The sequence below is a fragment of the Hyperolius riggenbachi genome, chromosome 10, assembly GCF_040937935.1.
Source record: "Hyperolius riggenbachi isolate aHypRig1 chromosome 10, aHypRig1.pri, whole genome shotgun sequence".
NCBI lineage: Eukaryota > Metazoa > Chordata > Amphibia > Anura > Hyperoliidae > Hyperolius > Hyperolius riggenbachi.
In genome coordinates, this window is record NC_090655.1 from 271,685,979 (window position 1) to 271,702,760 (window position 16,782).

A 16,782-nucleotide genomic window follows, 5' to 3' on the forward strand; every position below is an offset into this window, starting at 1 on the left:
AAACAGGGACCGGAAACGCTAAACCATCCCAGATGTTCATCGGTCATGTTACTTGGTTGGGGTCCAGGAGTGTTGCGTAGTCGTTTCCAATCCAGGATTGATTCATTTTAATTTGAGTCAGACGGTCTGCATTTTCTGTGGAGAGGCGGATACGCCGATCTGTGATGATGCCTCCGGCAGCACTGAAACAGCGTTCCGACATAACGCTGGCTGCCGGGCAAGCCAGCACCTCTATTGCGTACATTGCCAGTTCGTGCCAGGTGTCTAGCTTCATGCCCGGTTTCAGGTCCAGCGGTGCCAGCCACAAATCCGTCTGTTCCTTTATTCCCCTCCAAATTTCCTCCCCTGTGTGCTGCTTATCCCCAAGGCAGATCAGCTTCAGCAACGCTTGCTGACGCATGCCAACAGCTGTGCTGCACTGCTTCCACGATCCTACTGCTGCTGGTGCTGGGTTAGCATTTCCGGATGAGGTACAGCTTTGAGATGCGTTGGAGGAGAAGGAGTCAGAGAGGTAGGTGCTGCTGTTGTTATCCAGCTGTTTGCGGCGTGGGCAACACCCGCGCCGTAGCAGGTGAGGAATCGCTGCCAGGCTCCACAAGGTTCACCCAGTGCGCGGTAAGGGAGATGTATCGACCCTGGCCGAACGCACTCGTCCAGGTGTCAGTGGTGAGGTGAACCTTGCAGGCAACGGCATTCTTCAAGCTTCGGGTTATTTAGCTGACCACGTGCTCATGCAACTCAGGCACTGCAGAGCGCGCAAAGTGGTAGCGGCTGGGAACCACGTAACGTGGGATGGCCACTGACATCATGCCCTTGAAGCTGTTTGTCTCCACCACTCGATATGGCAGCATTTCGCAGGCCAGAAGCTTGGCTATGCTGGCTGGCTGTTACTGCCACGGCCCGGGGGTCATTTGCTGGCAATTTCCTCTTGTGCTCAAACATCTCAGAAACAGACAACTCAACCGTAGCGCTGCACACCGAAGGGCTGTTGGTTGTTGTGTTTGATGAACACTGGGAGACCTCAAGAGCACTAGTCCGGAAAGTGACAGTGTCAGCATCGTCTGATGTTTGTGAATGTTGTGAACCACGCAATGGCTGGGCTACTGCTGCTGCTGAGGCGGGTCTGGTGGTGAGTCTGGTGAACCCAAGGGAGGCAGTGTTGCTGGTGGTACCCTGTCCTGCCGCGTTTGCCCACAGAGTGGGATGTTTGGATAGAATGTGGCGGCTCATGCTGGTGGTGGAGAGGTTGTTAATACTTTTCCCCCTGCTCAGGCGGGTCTTGCACACCTTGCAAATCGCCATGGTAACATCCTCAGTGCAGTCTTCAAAGAAAGCCCAGACTTTAACTGGCTGAGGACTCGGACCTCGTGCGTGATGTGCTGGTGCTGCTTAACCCACTGCTGGACGCTTGAGAGGTCATCCAAGTAATTATCTGGTCCTGTTCTTTTGGATCTGTGAGGGTTGTTGTCCTGGACAACATGGGCAGTATTGAGTGGGTTTTCTTGGGTGCTCCCCTGTGGCCTGTACGTGAACCGTCAGGGGAAACACCTCTTCCCTTGCCCCTCCCTCTTTCACCGGATTTCTTCCTCATTTCACTTATCCTTAAAGTACACGCTGACTGGCAGCAGTACAGTGGCAGTACAGAAATGCTATACAGTGGTGGGTGAGCGGTGTACCACTATTGTCAGCAGTGACACAGAGCACAATGCTATACAGTGGCGGGTGAGCGGTGTACTACTGTTCCCAGCAGACACAGAGTGGAAGTAAACACAATGCTATATAGTGTGGCTGAGCCGTGTACACAGAGTGGCATTAAACACAATGCTATATAGTCTGCTATATAGTCACCCCGAACAGGGTGATGTTCTGCAGAACCCAAACAGTGGCAAACACTGTTCGCCCAACACTACTGGGAGGGAACGCAGATTTTAGTACCTAAACACACGATACAACATGTTTTCCGGGGTCGGACTCTGAGGCACATACAGATGGTCCCGATCATCATCCTCATCATACAACTCTTCTCCTGAGTCTGACCCACCCACCACCTCTGCCACCCCAACATCCCCAGACACAGACCCCTCATCGTCCTCAACATTAACTTGGGATGCTGGCCTGAGCCAGACCTCCTCCTCCACATCAGGCCCCATCATCTCCTCAATGGCAGCCCTCATTAATCGCTCTGGCGACGGACTGATGGACACAACGTTCTCCTCCGGGGAGGGCTGCTGCTGACCACTGGCTGCTGGGGTGGATGTTATAGCTTGCGTGGGGCGTTGGCTGTTGCTGTTGTTGGGAGTGCTGCTCACAGCGGAGGTCTCTGGGGAACTCATGTTGAGCTCATATAGTGGTTGACGGTGAGTGGAGTATTACTGATCCCAGCAATATACACACTGACTGGCAGAGTACGCAATGCTATATAGTGTGGCTGAGCGGTGTACACAGAGTGGCAGTAAACACAATGCTATATAGTCTGGCTGAGCGAGCGGTGTACTACTGTTCCCAGCAGAATCAGAGTGGCAGTAAACAATGGTATATAGTCTGGCTGAGCGGTGTACACAGAGTGTCAGTAAACAATGGTATATAGTCTGGCTGAGCGGTGTACACACAATGCTATATAGTCTGCTATATAGTGTCAGTAAACAATGGTATATAGTCTGGCTGAGCGAGCGGTGTACTACTGTTCCCAGCAGAATCAGAGTGGCAGTAAACAATGGTATATAGTCTGGCTGAGCGGTGTACACAGAGTGTCAGTAAACAATGGTATATAGTCTGGCTGAGCGAGCGGTGTACTACTGTTCCCAGCAGAATCAGAGTGGCAGTAAACAATGGTATATAGTCTGGCTGAGCGGTGTACACAGAGTGTCAGTAAACAATGGTATATAGTCTGGCTGAGCGGTGTACACAGAGTGTCAGTAAACAATGGCATATAGTCTGGCTGAGCGGTGTACACACAATGCTATATAGTCTGCTATATAGTGTCAGTAAACAATGGTATATAGTCTGGCTGAGCGAGCGGTGTACTACTGTTCCCAGCAGAATCAGAGTGGCAGTAAACAATGGTATATAGTCTGGCTGAGCGGTGTACACAGAGTGTCAGTAAACAATGGTATATAGTGTGGCTGAGTGGTGTACACAGAGTGTCAGTAAACAATGGTATATAGTCTGGCTGAGCGGTGTACACAGAGTGTCAGTAAACAATGGTATATAGTCTGGCTGAGCGAGCGGTGTACTACTGTTCCCAGCAGAATCAGAGTGGCAGTAAACAATGGTATATAGTCTGGCTGAGCGGTGTACACAGAGTGTCAGTAAACAATGGTATATAGTGTGGCTGAGTGGTGTACACAGAGTGTCAGTAAACAATGGTATATAGTCTGGCTGAGCGGTGTACACAGAGTGGCAGTAAACACAATGCTATATACTCTGGCTGAGCGAGCGGTGTACTACTGTTCCCAGCAGACACAGAACAGTAAACAGAATGCTATATAGTGTGGCTGAGCGAGCGGTGTACCACTATTCCCAGCAGACACAGAACAGTGAACAGAATGCTATATAGTGTGGCTGAGCGAGCGGTGTACCACTATTCCCAGCAGACACAGAACAGTGAACAGAATGCTATATAGTGTGGCTGAGCGAGCGGTGTACTACTGTTCCCAGCAGACACAGAACAGTACACAGAATGCTATATAGTGTGGCTGAACGAGCGGTGTACTACTGTTCCCAGCAGACACAGAACAGTACACAGAATGCTATATAGTGTGGCTGAACGAGCGGTGTACCACTATTCCAAGCAGACACAGAACAGTGAACAGAATGCTATATAGTGTGGCTGAGCGAGCGGTGTACCACTATTCCCAGCAGACACAGAGTGGCAGTAAACAGAATGCTATATAGTGTGGCTGAGCGAGGTACACAGAGTGGCAGTAAACAGAATGCTATATAGTGTGGCTGAGCAAGCGGTGTACTACTATTCCCAGCAGACACAGAGTGGCAGTAAACAGAATGCTATATAGTGTGGCTGAGCGAGGTACACAGAGTGGCAGTAAACAGAATGCTGAGCGAGCGGTGTACTACTATTCCCAGCAGCGACACACAATGACTGGGGGGGACCCTGGCTAGCGTGGCTGGAGCGCGAACTACCCTGCCTGCCTACCCAAAGCTAAACCCACAGACAAATGGCGGAGATATGACGTGGTTCGGGTATTTATTTACCCGAACCACGTGACAGTTCGGCCAATCAGAGCGCGTTCGGGTCCGAACCACGTGACCCGTTCGGCCAATCACAGCGCTAGCCGAACGTTCGGGGAACGTTCGGCCATGCGCTCTTAGTTCGGCCATATGGCCGAACGGTTTGGCCGAGCACCGTCAGGTGTTCGGCCGAACTCGAACATCACCCGAACAGGGTGATGTTCTGCAGAACCCGAACAGTGGCGAACACTGTTCGCCCAACACTAGCCAAGGTGTTCCAGTTGAAAGGGTGCAGTAGTGTAAATTTTTGTGGTGGGTCACGACTCCTGGGCAGCATTCAGCAGGGCTGGTCAAGATAATCTGGCTGTCACAGAAGCGTCCGGCTGTGTTGGTATCACGGAGGGGCTGAACCAGAGACAGGGCCGGACGGAAAAACAGAGGCTCACGAGGCTAGGGCCTCTGGGCGGAGCTCACTGCAGTCTGTGTGGGCACAAGGGACAGGTCTGTGATGTGCCTGGCTGTCCGTCCAACAACCTTTGCTGTGCGTCTGGCTGCTGTCCGCTATCCTCCTCTCTCCTGCGTGCGTGTATAGAGAGCAGAGCGCCCCTCCCCTCCTCTCCTCTCCTCTGTGACACCGAGGGGCGAGGTTGAGCATTATAGAGAGTAGAGATGGGAAGTCCGGATCTTTTCAATGATTCGGATGATTCGAATCGGATCATTGAAAAGATCCGGATCTTTGATCCGAATCTCGAATCATTTTACTAGGGAAGCATTCTGGGGGTGAAATGACTAGCAGGACAGGACTTTCCCTGCAGTGGACAGAGAAGGGGAGGGGGGTGGACAGACAGAGAAGGGGAGATGGTGGACAGAGAAGGGCAGGGAGTGGACAGAGAAGGGAGGAGGTGGACGAAGAGGGGTGAGCAGAGAGCAGAATTTTTTTTTTGCACACATTACCCACATGTTGCAATCATATGCTTTAAAAATATTTCACCTATATGTTCATCTGTATACTTTGAATGCAAACGTCTCACAGTGAAAGAAAGCATTCCCCAATGTGTCCTTTCCTCACCTCGAACACTCATCATACATTTAGGGAGAAGTCAAGTGCAGCTGTTTAGAGCAGAGTGCAGGAGGATCATATTGGACAGCAATCACAGTGCCTGCCCTGTCATTCTAGCCCAGCACGCTGTCTGCAAAGTTACTGAGCTGTGCTTCAGAGCCAAAACTTTCCCATTTGTTCACTATGCACAACTACGGAACAGACAGCCTAAAATGAGCAGCACATTACAGCCAGTACGTGTGCTCTACACATATCTGGCAGTGGCACCCATGTCCCCTCTCCCATCTACCTGTCCCTGGCTGCAAGGCTGGCTCCCCTCCAACTGAGTGATCCATCTCTGCTCTGCTTCCAGGACCTCCCTGGCCGCTGAGAAGGGGGCGTGCCACTCCTGGCTCCACCCCCTTTGTCATCCGAATCGTTCATTTTGATGATCCGGATTATTCGACTCACAAAAGAGATTGGGATCAAAGATCCGAATCGTTCATGATCCGGACAACACTAGTAGAGAGGAACCCGGCAATTTCAGAATGAAGGAGTCAGACGCTAGGAGAAGACAGAGGTAGCTAATCTATATGGGGGAAGGGGGGAGAGGAACTGTAAGGGGGAGAAGTGTGCAGAGCAGAACATACAGAGATTCTGCTCACTTCCAGCTCACACTGCATGTTCCTGATGCTGGATCAGTTTCCCCAATGCTGCCAGCCTGCCACATGTGTACAGAAGACCAGGGGCGTAGCAATAGGGGTTGCAGAGGTAGCGACTGCATCGGGGCCCTTGGGCAAGAGGGGCCCTGAAAGGGCCTCCCTCAACTACAGTTTTAGCTCTCTATTGGTCCTGTGCTCATAATAATCACTTCTATAGATACTTTGAATAGTGGTAATCATTAACAAACTGTTCCCCATCCCCTTCTTGCATCTCTGACACTGTAGTTACCATTGGCAGGTTTTGGTGCGCCGTATCAATTGTTATGTATAGAGTGCTTGGGGGGCCCCATTGTAAAACTTGCATCGGGGCCCACAGCTCCTTAGCTACGCCACTGAAGACACTCTCCCCTCTGCAGTGAGTGTCCAGCTCTCTCTGTCCTTCCTTCAGACATGAAACTTGAAGCTGCTGCATGATTATGTGGAACTCGAGTTGATAACTGAAGAGTTTTAATTAGTGTTGTCCGGATCATGAACGATTCGGATCTTTGATCCGAATCTATTTTGTGAGTCGAATCATCCGAATCATCAAAATAAGTGATTCGGATCGCAAAAGGGGCGGGGCCAGGAGCGACACGCCCCCTCTCAGCAGGCAGCGGGGTCCTGGAAGCAGAGCAGAGATGGATCGCTCTGTTGGAGGGGACTCAGGGGAGCCAGCCTTGCAGGGGACAGGTAGAGGGGACATGGGTGCCACTGCCAGATATGTGTAGAGCACACATACTGGCTGAAATGTGCTGCTCATTATAGGCTGTCTGTTCCTAGTTCTGCACAGTGAACACATTGGAAACTTTTGGCTCAGCTCAGTAACTTTGCAGGCACTGTGATTGCTGCAATATGATCCTCCCAGACTCTGCTCTAAACAGCTGCACTTATCTTCCGGGAATGCTTTGGGGAATGCTTTCTATCACTGTGCGACGTTTCCATTCAAAGTATACAGATGAGCATATAGGTGAAATATATGTAAAGCATAGGATTGCAGCATGTGGGTATTGTGTGCAAACAAACATTTCTGCTCTCTGCTCGTCCCTCCTTCCTTCTCTGTCCACTCCCTGTCCTCTGTCCATCTTCTCCCCTTCTATGTGTGTCCACCCCCCTCCCCTTCTCATGTCCTGCTAGTCATTTCCCCCCCGAATGCTTCCCTTGTAAAATGATCCGAGATTCGGATCAAAGATCCGGATCTTTTCAATGATCCGATTCGAATCATCCGGATCATTGAAAAGATCCGAACTTCCCATCTCTAGTTTTAATAGGCAAGAGCTAAGCTTCCTGGGTGAAAGGAGAGGGGAAGTAATTATGAGCTGTGTCTCAGGTCTGTGATTGATGCTGCCTTCTGTGTCACCAACTCCCATGCCCCTCCCTCTCCCATTCCCTGTCACTCTCCAATCCTCCCTTCTCATGCTATATCTCCTCTTAACCCTCCCCCCTTCCCCTTCCTGTCTCTTTAACCCTCTCTGCCCTATTTTTCCTTCCCTCAAATATCCAAAAGCATCCCATCCTAGTTTCACTTTTAAAGTGGACCTGAACTCTTCCACAGGACAAAAGGAAAACAGATAAATGCACCCGGTACAGGATCTTCTCAAAAAATTAGCATATTGTGATAAAGTTCATTATTTTCTGTAATGTACTGATCAACATTAGACTTTCATATATTTTAGATTCATTACACACAACTGAAGTAGTTCAAGCCTTTTATTGTTTTTCTTATTGATTATTTTGGCATACAGCTCACGAAAACCCAAATTTCCTATCTCAAAAAATTAGCATATTTCATCCGACCAATAAAAGAAAAGTGTTTTTAAAACAAAAACAGTCAACCTTCAAATAATTATGTTCAGTTATGCACTCAATACAGGTAGTCCTCGGGTTACGTATGCCCGCTTTCCGAACGCCCCGCCGATACAAACGGCCCGACGATGGCTCCGCCCCACCGATGACGTCACCGCGACCGCCGGATTGCGCCAATTTAAATGTTTACAAGTATCTTTACATTGCTCTAAAGACGCCGTGTGTGTGTGTGGGGAGGTGAGCAGCTACATACCGCACACCTCCCGTGCCCTGGCATCACCCTCTGCCTCTACAAAACACTTCCGTATCATTACAGAGATCCGCGTCCTCTGACGCAGGCCGGGAGGCGACCAGGCATACTGCGCATGCGCAGATCACTAACAGTATCCGGGTCAGAGGACGCCGATCTGTGTAATGCTACGGAGGTGTTTTGGAGAGGCAGAGGGTGATGCCAGGGCACGGGAGGTGTGCGGTATGTAGCTGCTCACCTCCCCACACACACACGGCGTCTTTAGAGCAATGTAAAGGTACATAAAAACATTTAAATGGGCGCTGTCTCGACTTAAGGACGGATTCAGGTTAAGAACGAGCCCACAGTCCCTATCTCGTTCGTTAACCGAGGACTACCTGTACTTGGTCGGGAATCCTTTTGCAGAAATGAGTGCTTCAATGCGGCGTGGCATGGAGGCAATCAGCCTGTGGCACTGCTCAGGTGTTATGGAGGCCCAGGATGCTTCGATAGCGGCCTTAAGCTCATCCAGAGTGTTGGGTCTTGCATCTCGCAACTTTCTCTTCACAATATCCCACAGATTCTCTATGGGGTTCAGGTCAGGAGAGTTGGCAGGCCAATTGAGCACAGTAATACCATGGTCAGTAAACCATTTACCAGTGGTTTTGGCACGGTGAGCATATGCCAGGTCGTGCTGAAAAATGAAATCTTCATCTCCATAAAGCTTTTCAGCAGATGGAAGCATGAAACCACTTTTGAAGCAGAAACAGCGGCAGAAGCGCCTGACCTGGGCTACAGAGAAGCAGCACTGGACTGTTGCTCAATGATCCAAAGTACTTTTTTTCGGATGAAAGCAACTTTTACATTTCATTCGGAAATCAAGGTGCCAGAGTCTGGAGGAAGACTGGGGAGAGGGAAATGCCAAAATGCCTGAAGTCCAATGTTAAGTACCCACAGACAGTGATGGTCTGGGATGCCATGTCAGCTGCTGGTGTTGGTCCACTGTGTTTTATCAAGGCCAGGGTCAATGCAGCTAGCTATCAGGAGATTTTGGAGCACTTCATGCTTCCATCTGCTGAAAAGCTTTATGGAGATGAAGATTTAATTTTTCAGCACGACCTGGCACCTGCTCACAGTGCCAAAACCACTGGTAAATGGTTTACTGACCATGGTATTACTGTGCTCAATTGGCCTGCCAACTCTCCTGACCTGAACCCCATAGAGAATCTGTGGGATATTGTGAAGAGAAAGTTGAGAGACGCAAGACCCAACACTCTGGATGAGCTTAAGGCCGCTATCGAAGCATCCTGGGCCTCCATAACACCTGAGCAGTGCCACAGGCTGATTGCCTCCATGCCACGCCGCATTGAAGCAGTAATTTCTGCAAAAGGATTCCTGACCAAGTATTGAGTGCATAACTGAACATAATTATTTGAAGGTTGACTTTTTTTGTTTTAAAAACACTTTTCTTTTATTGGTCGGATGAAATATGCTAATTTTTTGAGATAGGAAATTTGGGTTTTCATGAGCTGTATGCCAAAATCATCAATAAGAAAAACAATAAAAGGCTTGAACTACTTCAGTTGTGTGTAATGAATCTAAAATATATGAAAGTCTAATGTATATCAGTACATTACAGAAAATAATGAACTTTATCACAATATGCAAATTTTTTGAGAAGATCCTGTATGTATTTAGAGAGCTCATCTGTGACTAATCACAAGTAATTGGATTTCTCCCTGTGCCACCTCATTGCACTGACATATAAGGCGTATAAGTTCATTTGAAAGCACAGAACAATATGTCTGCTTCCATGAAAGCAGGAAGTAGAAACACTGCAGATTTAATGCAGGATTTGTATCAGCTGCTACAAGAAATGTTTTTCTTTAAAGGTTCTTATGCTGTTGCCTATCTTTTAGAGCAGAGAGGAAGTTCAGGTCCGCTTTAAAGTGGCCATTACCGATACAATTCTCCAGACAATCAATCGTCCTGGACCTCTAATGAAAGCTTACCGGTATATACAATTCGATAAAATTGATTGGATCGGTCTGAAAAACGTATCAATGCTAGTAATCTGAGCAAATTGGATAGCAGCTTTCCTTCCATTAGTGGGCCCGAAATATTGTTTCTGATCAATGTTATTATCAAGTCAGATGATCAATCATCTGGAGAATTGTATAATTAATAGCCACTTAAAGTATTTATATAGTGCTGATGCCCTCCATAGCATGTTAAAGAGTTCATAGCAATATTGCTGATTATCTTTAGAGCTTAACCATTTCCGGACCGCAGTGATAGAGATCTACGCCCTGTTTTGATGGGCTCCTGGCTGGCAGGGCGTAGATCTCTATCACCGGCGCCGCCGCTCCCCGCCGCGATCGCGTGCACCGAACCGGCTGCACTTAGCTGTCTTATGACAGCTAAGGCTTCCGGGTATCGGCAGGAGCAGTCACTGATTGGCTCCCTGCCGTGTGATCGCTGTGAGCCAATCACAGCGATCATCCTCCGAAAGGCAACATAGTTGCCGTTCCGCCTCCCTCTCCGCCTCCCTCTCCCTGTCACTGTGGATCTTGTGTGACAGGGAGAGACGCACAGCCTGCAGCCGTGACAGGCTGTGCGATTTTAGTCTAAAAATAAACTTTTTTCCAGCTCTCCCCCCCCCCCCCCCATGTATCCCTTGATCCCCTCCCAACCACCTATATATATATATATATATATATATATATATATATATATATATATATATATATATATATATATATATATATATATGTATATATAGATCTATATATATATATAGATCTATGTATATATAGATCTATATATATATATAGATCTATATATATATATAGATCTATATATATATATATATATATATATATATTGATCTATATATATAGATCTATATATATATATATATATATATATACATATAGATCTATATATATATATATATATATATATATATATATATAGATCTATATATATATATATATATATATATATATAGATATAGATATAGATATAGATCTATATACATCCAGCGTGCGATCCCCGGCCAGCTAGTCCGCAACGAGCCGCCACCGATCGGCGTATTGCGGTCGTTGCGGGCTCCACTTTGCCGCCGGTCGGCAGGTAGGGGCGGTCGGCAAGTGGTTAAAATCACAATCCAGTAAAATATATCTATATATATATATATATATATATATATATATATATATATATATATATATATATATATATATATATATATATTTTACTGGATTGTGATTTTAACCACTTGCCGACCGCCCCTACCTGCCGACCGGCGGCAAAGTGGAGCCCGCAACGACCGCAATACGCCGATCGGCGGCGGCTCGTTGCGGACTAGCTGGCCAGGGATCGCACGCTGGATGTGCCAACCCGCGACGTCAACCCGCCAGCCAATTACCAGCGGCGGCGGGTTGTGAACCCCCGATCTGCCGCATGTAAAGTGGATAATACGCTTTGTAATGTATACAAAGCGTATTATACAGGCTGCCTCCTGCCCTGGTGGTCCCAGTGATTGAGGGACCACCAGGGCAGGTTGCAGCCCTCCTAGTAAGTACCCAAGCACACTGATCCTGCCCCCTGATCGCCCACTGCACCCATCAGACCCCCCCTGCCCACCCCTCAGACACCTGATTGCAACCAATCACCCCCCTAATCACCCATTAATCACTCTCTGTCACTATCTCAACGCTATTTTTTAGATTAGGTCCTAAACTGCCCCCTGGGGGCTCCTGAACACACCCCCCCCCACACTCTCAGATCCTCCCTAGACCCTCCCCCCTGTGTACTGTATACATCTATTCTTCCCTATAATCACCCACTGATCACCTGTCAATCACCCATCAATCACCCCCTGTCACCACCTGTCACTGCCACCCATCAGATCAGACCCTAACCTGCCTTTTGTGGGCACCTGATCACCCACCCACACCCTCAGATTGCGTGCAGACCCACCCTCAGATCACCTCTGAAAGTGCATTGTTTACATCTCTTCTCCCCTCTAATCATCCACTGATCACCCATCAATCACCCCGTCACCACCTGTCACTGCTACCCATCAGATCAGACACTAATCTGCCCCTTGCGGGCACCCAATCACCCGCCCACACCCTAAATTAGCCCCCCAGACCCCCTCTGATCAACTCGCCAGTGCATTGCTTGCATATATTCTCCTCTGTAATCACCTACTTATCACCTATCAACCACCCCGTCACCCCCTGTCAACACCTGTCACCACCTGTCACTGCTACCCATCAGATCAGGCCCTAATATGCCCCCTGCGGGCTTCTGATCACCCGGCCAAACCCTCACCCGCCCCACCGCAGTGACAGAAATTTTTTTTCTGATCACTGCTGGTACGGCTTAATTGCCATGTCCAGGTCACGATTTGAGAACATTCCTGCACTTCAGTGCCAATACAACCTGTCATCTAAGAAGCCACCCTGCTTATGACCGGTTCCACAAAATTCGGCCCCTCATAGACCACCTGTCATCAAAATTTGCAGATGCTTATACCCCTGAACAGTCATTTTGAGGCATTTGGTTTCCAGACTACTCCTCGTGGTTTTGGGCCCCTAAAATGCCAGGGCAGTATAGGAACCCCACAAGTGACCCCATTTTAGAAAGAAGACACCCCAAGGTATTCCGTTAGGTGTATGACGAGTTCATAGAAGATTTTATTTTTTGTCAAAAGTTAGCGGAAATTGATTTGTATTGTTTTTTTTCACAAAGTGTCATTTTCCACTAACTTGTGACAAAAAATAAAATCTTCTATGAACTCACCATACACCTAACAGAATATCTTGGGGTGTCTTCTTTCTAAAATGGGGTCACTTGTGGGGTTTCTATACTGCCCTGGCATTTTAGGGGCCCTAAACCGTGAGGAGTAGTCTAGAAACCAAATGCCTCAAAATGACCTGTGAATAGGACGTTGGGTCCCATAGCGCACCTAGGCTGCAAAAAAGTGTCACACATGTGATATCGCCGTACTCAGGAGAAGTAGTATAATGTGTTTTGGGGTGTATTTTTACACATACCCATGCTGGGTGGGAGAAATCTCTCTGTAAAGGGACAATTGTGTGTAAAAAAAATCAAAACATTTTAATTTACAGAGATATTTCTCCCACCCAGCATGGGTATGTGTAAAAATACACCCCAAAACACATTATACTACTTCTCCTGAGTACGGCGATACCACATGTGTGACACTTTTTTGCAACCTAGGTGCGCTAAGAGTCCCAACGTCCTATGAGTACCTTTAGAATTTCACAGGTCATTTTGAGGCATTTGGTTTCTAGACTACTCCTCACGGTTTAGGGCCCCTAAAATGCCAGGACATTATAGGAACCCCACAAGTGACCCCATTTTAGAAAGAAGACACCCCAAGGTATTTAATTAGGTGTATGGGGAATTCATAGAAGATTTTATTTTTTGTCACAAGTTAGTGGAAAATGACACTTTGTGAAAAAAACAATAAAAATCAATTTCCTCTAACTTGTGAAAAAAAATGAAATCTTCTATGAACTCCCCATACTACTCACGGAATACCTTGGGGTGTCTTCTTTCTAAAATGGGGTCACTTGTAGGGTTCCTATACTGTCCTGGCATTTTAGGGGCCCTAAACCGTGAGGAGTAGTCTAGAAAATAAATGCCTCAAAATGACCTGTGAAATCCTAAAGGTACTCATAGGACTTTGGGCCCCTTAGCGCAGTTAGGGTGCAAAAAAGTGTCACACATGTGGTATCGCCGTACTCAGGAGAAGTAGTATAATGTGTTTTGGGGTGTATTTTTACACATACCCATGCTGGGTGGGAGAAATATCTCTGTAAATGGACAATTGTGTGTAAAAAATCAAAAGAAATCTCATTTACAGAGATATTTCTCCCACCCATCATGGGTATGTGTAAAAATACACCCCAAAACACATTATACTATTTCTCCTGAGTAAGGCGATACCACATGTGTGACATTTCTTTTGCAGCCTAGGTGCGCTAAGGGGCCCAAAGTCCTATGAGCACCTTTAGGCTTTACAGGGGTGCTTACAATTTAGCACCCCCCAAAATGCCGGGACAGTAAACACACCCCACAAATGACCCCATTTTGGAAACTAGACACTTCAAGGTATTCAGAGAGGGGCATGGTGAGTCCGTGGCAGATTTCATTTTTTTTTGTCACCAGTTAGCAGAAATCGAAACTTTTTTTTATTTATTTTTTTTGTCACAAAGTGTCATTTTCCGCTAACTTGTGACAAAAGATAAAATCTTCTATGAACTCACCATGCCTCTTAGTGAATACTTTGGGGTGTCTTCTTTCCAAAATGGGGTCATTTGGGGGGTATTTATACTATCCTTGAATTCTAGCACCTCATGAAACCTGACAGGTGCTCAGAAATGAGAGAGATGCTTCAAAATGGGAAAATTCAATTTTTGCACCATAGTTTGTAAACGCTATAACTTTTACCCAAACCAATAAATATACACTGAATGTTTTTTTTTTTATCAAAAACATGTTTGTCCACATTTTTCGCGCTGCATGTATGCAAAAATTTTACTTTATTTGAAAAATGTCAGCACAGAAAGTTAAAAAAAATCATTTTTTTGCCAAAATTCATGTCTTTTTTGATGAATAGAATAAAAAGTAAAAATCGCAGCAGCAATCAAATAGCACCAAAAGAAAGCTGTATTAGTGACAAGAAAAGGAGGTAAAATTCATTTAGATGGTAGCTTGTATGACTGAGCAATAAACCATTTAAACTGCAGTGGTCTGAATGGAAAAAAGGCTCTGGTCCTTAAGGGGTGAAAAGACTGCGGTCCTTAAGTGGTTAAAATGTAATTCTACCATGGTCATAGTATAATGTCTCTACCATATTATTATGTATTTATATTGCACTGACATCTTCTGCAGCACTACGGAGTACGTAGTCATGTCACTGACTGCCCTCAGAGGAGCTCACAATCTAATCCTACCATAGTCATAGTCTAATGTCCTACCATATTATTATTATTATGTATTTATATAGCACTGACCTCTTCTGCAGCACTTTACAGAGTACATAGTCATGTCACTGACTGCCCTCAGAGGAGCTCACAATCTAATCCTACCATAGTCATAGTCTAATGTCCTACCATATTATTATTATTATGTATTTATATAGCACTGACCTCTTCTGCAGCACTTTACAGAGTACATAGTCATGTCACTGACTGCCCTCAGAGGAGCTCACAATCTAATCTTACCATAGTCATAGTCTAATGTCCTACCATATTATTATTATTATGTATTTATATAGCACTGACCTCTTCTGCAGCACTTTACAGAGTACATAGTCATGTCACTGACTGTCCTCAGAGGAGCTCACAATCTAATCTTACCATCGTCATAGTCTAATGTCCTACCATATGTATTGCCGTAGAAAAGTGACACCACTTAAACAGACAGCAATTACCAGTTCTTTATGATCCCTCCAATCATCAGACACAATCAACAAGGTTAACAAGTTTATTGATACAAGTACAAGATATAAAATACAAACTACAAAGTTATCCTAAAGAAGGCAAAGATTAAGAGTACAATAAAATAAAATACAATACTATAAACACAACACATCACCTTGTGTTTCTAGGTGTCCGCTCAAGGTTGCAGCAACTTCCACCCGTCCTACGTGAGTGACTCTTTCCCCCGCAACGGCTAAGAAGTTCCTTGGGCAGAGCAGGCAGTCAAGTCAACGCTGGATGGTCAGTCCAGCGAGAGTCCAGAGAAATTCTCAAAGTCCGAAATAAGGACAGAGTTTTTATACCCTTTCTACTCCATAGCAAACCATGGAGCATAGGACAGCCCCTTGACTGAGTCTTACATAATACATAATGGTTGGAACCACCTCAGAAGTCATCTCTCAGCCATCCAGCAATTGGCAGACTTACAGCCTGCTAAGTGCTCCTTCTGTTATCAACACAATCAAGTAATTCTACTTGAACACAATTAAGTAATTATACTTATCAGTAAAACAAGGGCAGTACGCCCTGAGCTATATTAGCACTTATGCCATATTAGTACTGATATGCCCTAAGCTATATTAGCACTTTGTGTTAGCGTGTCCTTAAAAGGCATGTCACACATCTGGTATCCCCTTCTAGTAAACAAGTGTTAAAAGGGGTCTCTACCAAATGAACAGATACAGATAGACTTAAGTGATCAGATTCATATTCCATAGACTACAAAATGGCTGATGGCCCTGCCATTGCATGTAGCACTACACCATATTATTATTATTATGTATTTATATAGCATTGACCTCTTCTGCAGCACTTTACAGAGTACATAGTCATGTCACTGACTGTCCTCAGAGGAGCTCACAATCTAATCTTACCATAGTCATAGTCTAATGTCCTACCATATTATTATTATTATTATGTATTTATATAGCACTGACCTCTTCTGCAGCACTTTACAGAGTACATAGTCATGTCACTGACTGCCCTCAGAGGAGCTCACAATCTAATCCTACCATACCATCGTCATAGTCTAATGTCCTACCATATTATTATTATTATGTATTTATATAGCACTGACCTCTTCTGCAACACTTTACAGAGTACATAGTCATGTCACTGACTGTCCTCATAGGAGCTCACAATCTAATCTCTACCACAGTCATATGTCCTACCATATTATTGTTATGTATTTATAATATAGCACAGACATCTTCTGCAGCACATTACAGAGTACATAGTCATGTCACTGGCTGCCCTCAGAGGAGCTCACACAGACAGTGATGTGACGTCAGAGTCACTCTG

General features: G+C 46.0%; 1 protein-coding gene across 1 annotated transcript in view; it reads right to left on the bottom strand.

The window, feature by feature from the left end:
- Positions 1-15,737, bottom strand: part of LOC137537201 (zinc finger protein 208-like) — a 176,477-nt gene extending 160,740 nt beyond the window's left edge. Inside the window, exon 1 of the mRNA XM_068259309.1 lies at positions 15,599-15,737. The gene's annotated coding sequence lies outside the window, so the exon portion shown is untranslated. The remainder of the gene's footprint in view (positions 1-15,598) is intronic.
- Between the last annotated feature and the right edge of the window lie 1,045 nt (positions 15,738-16,782).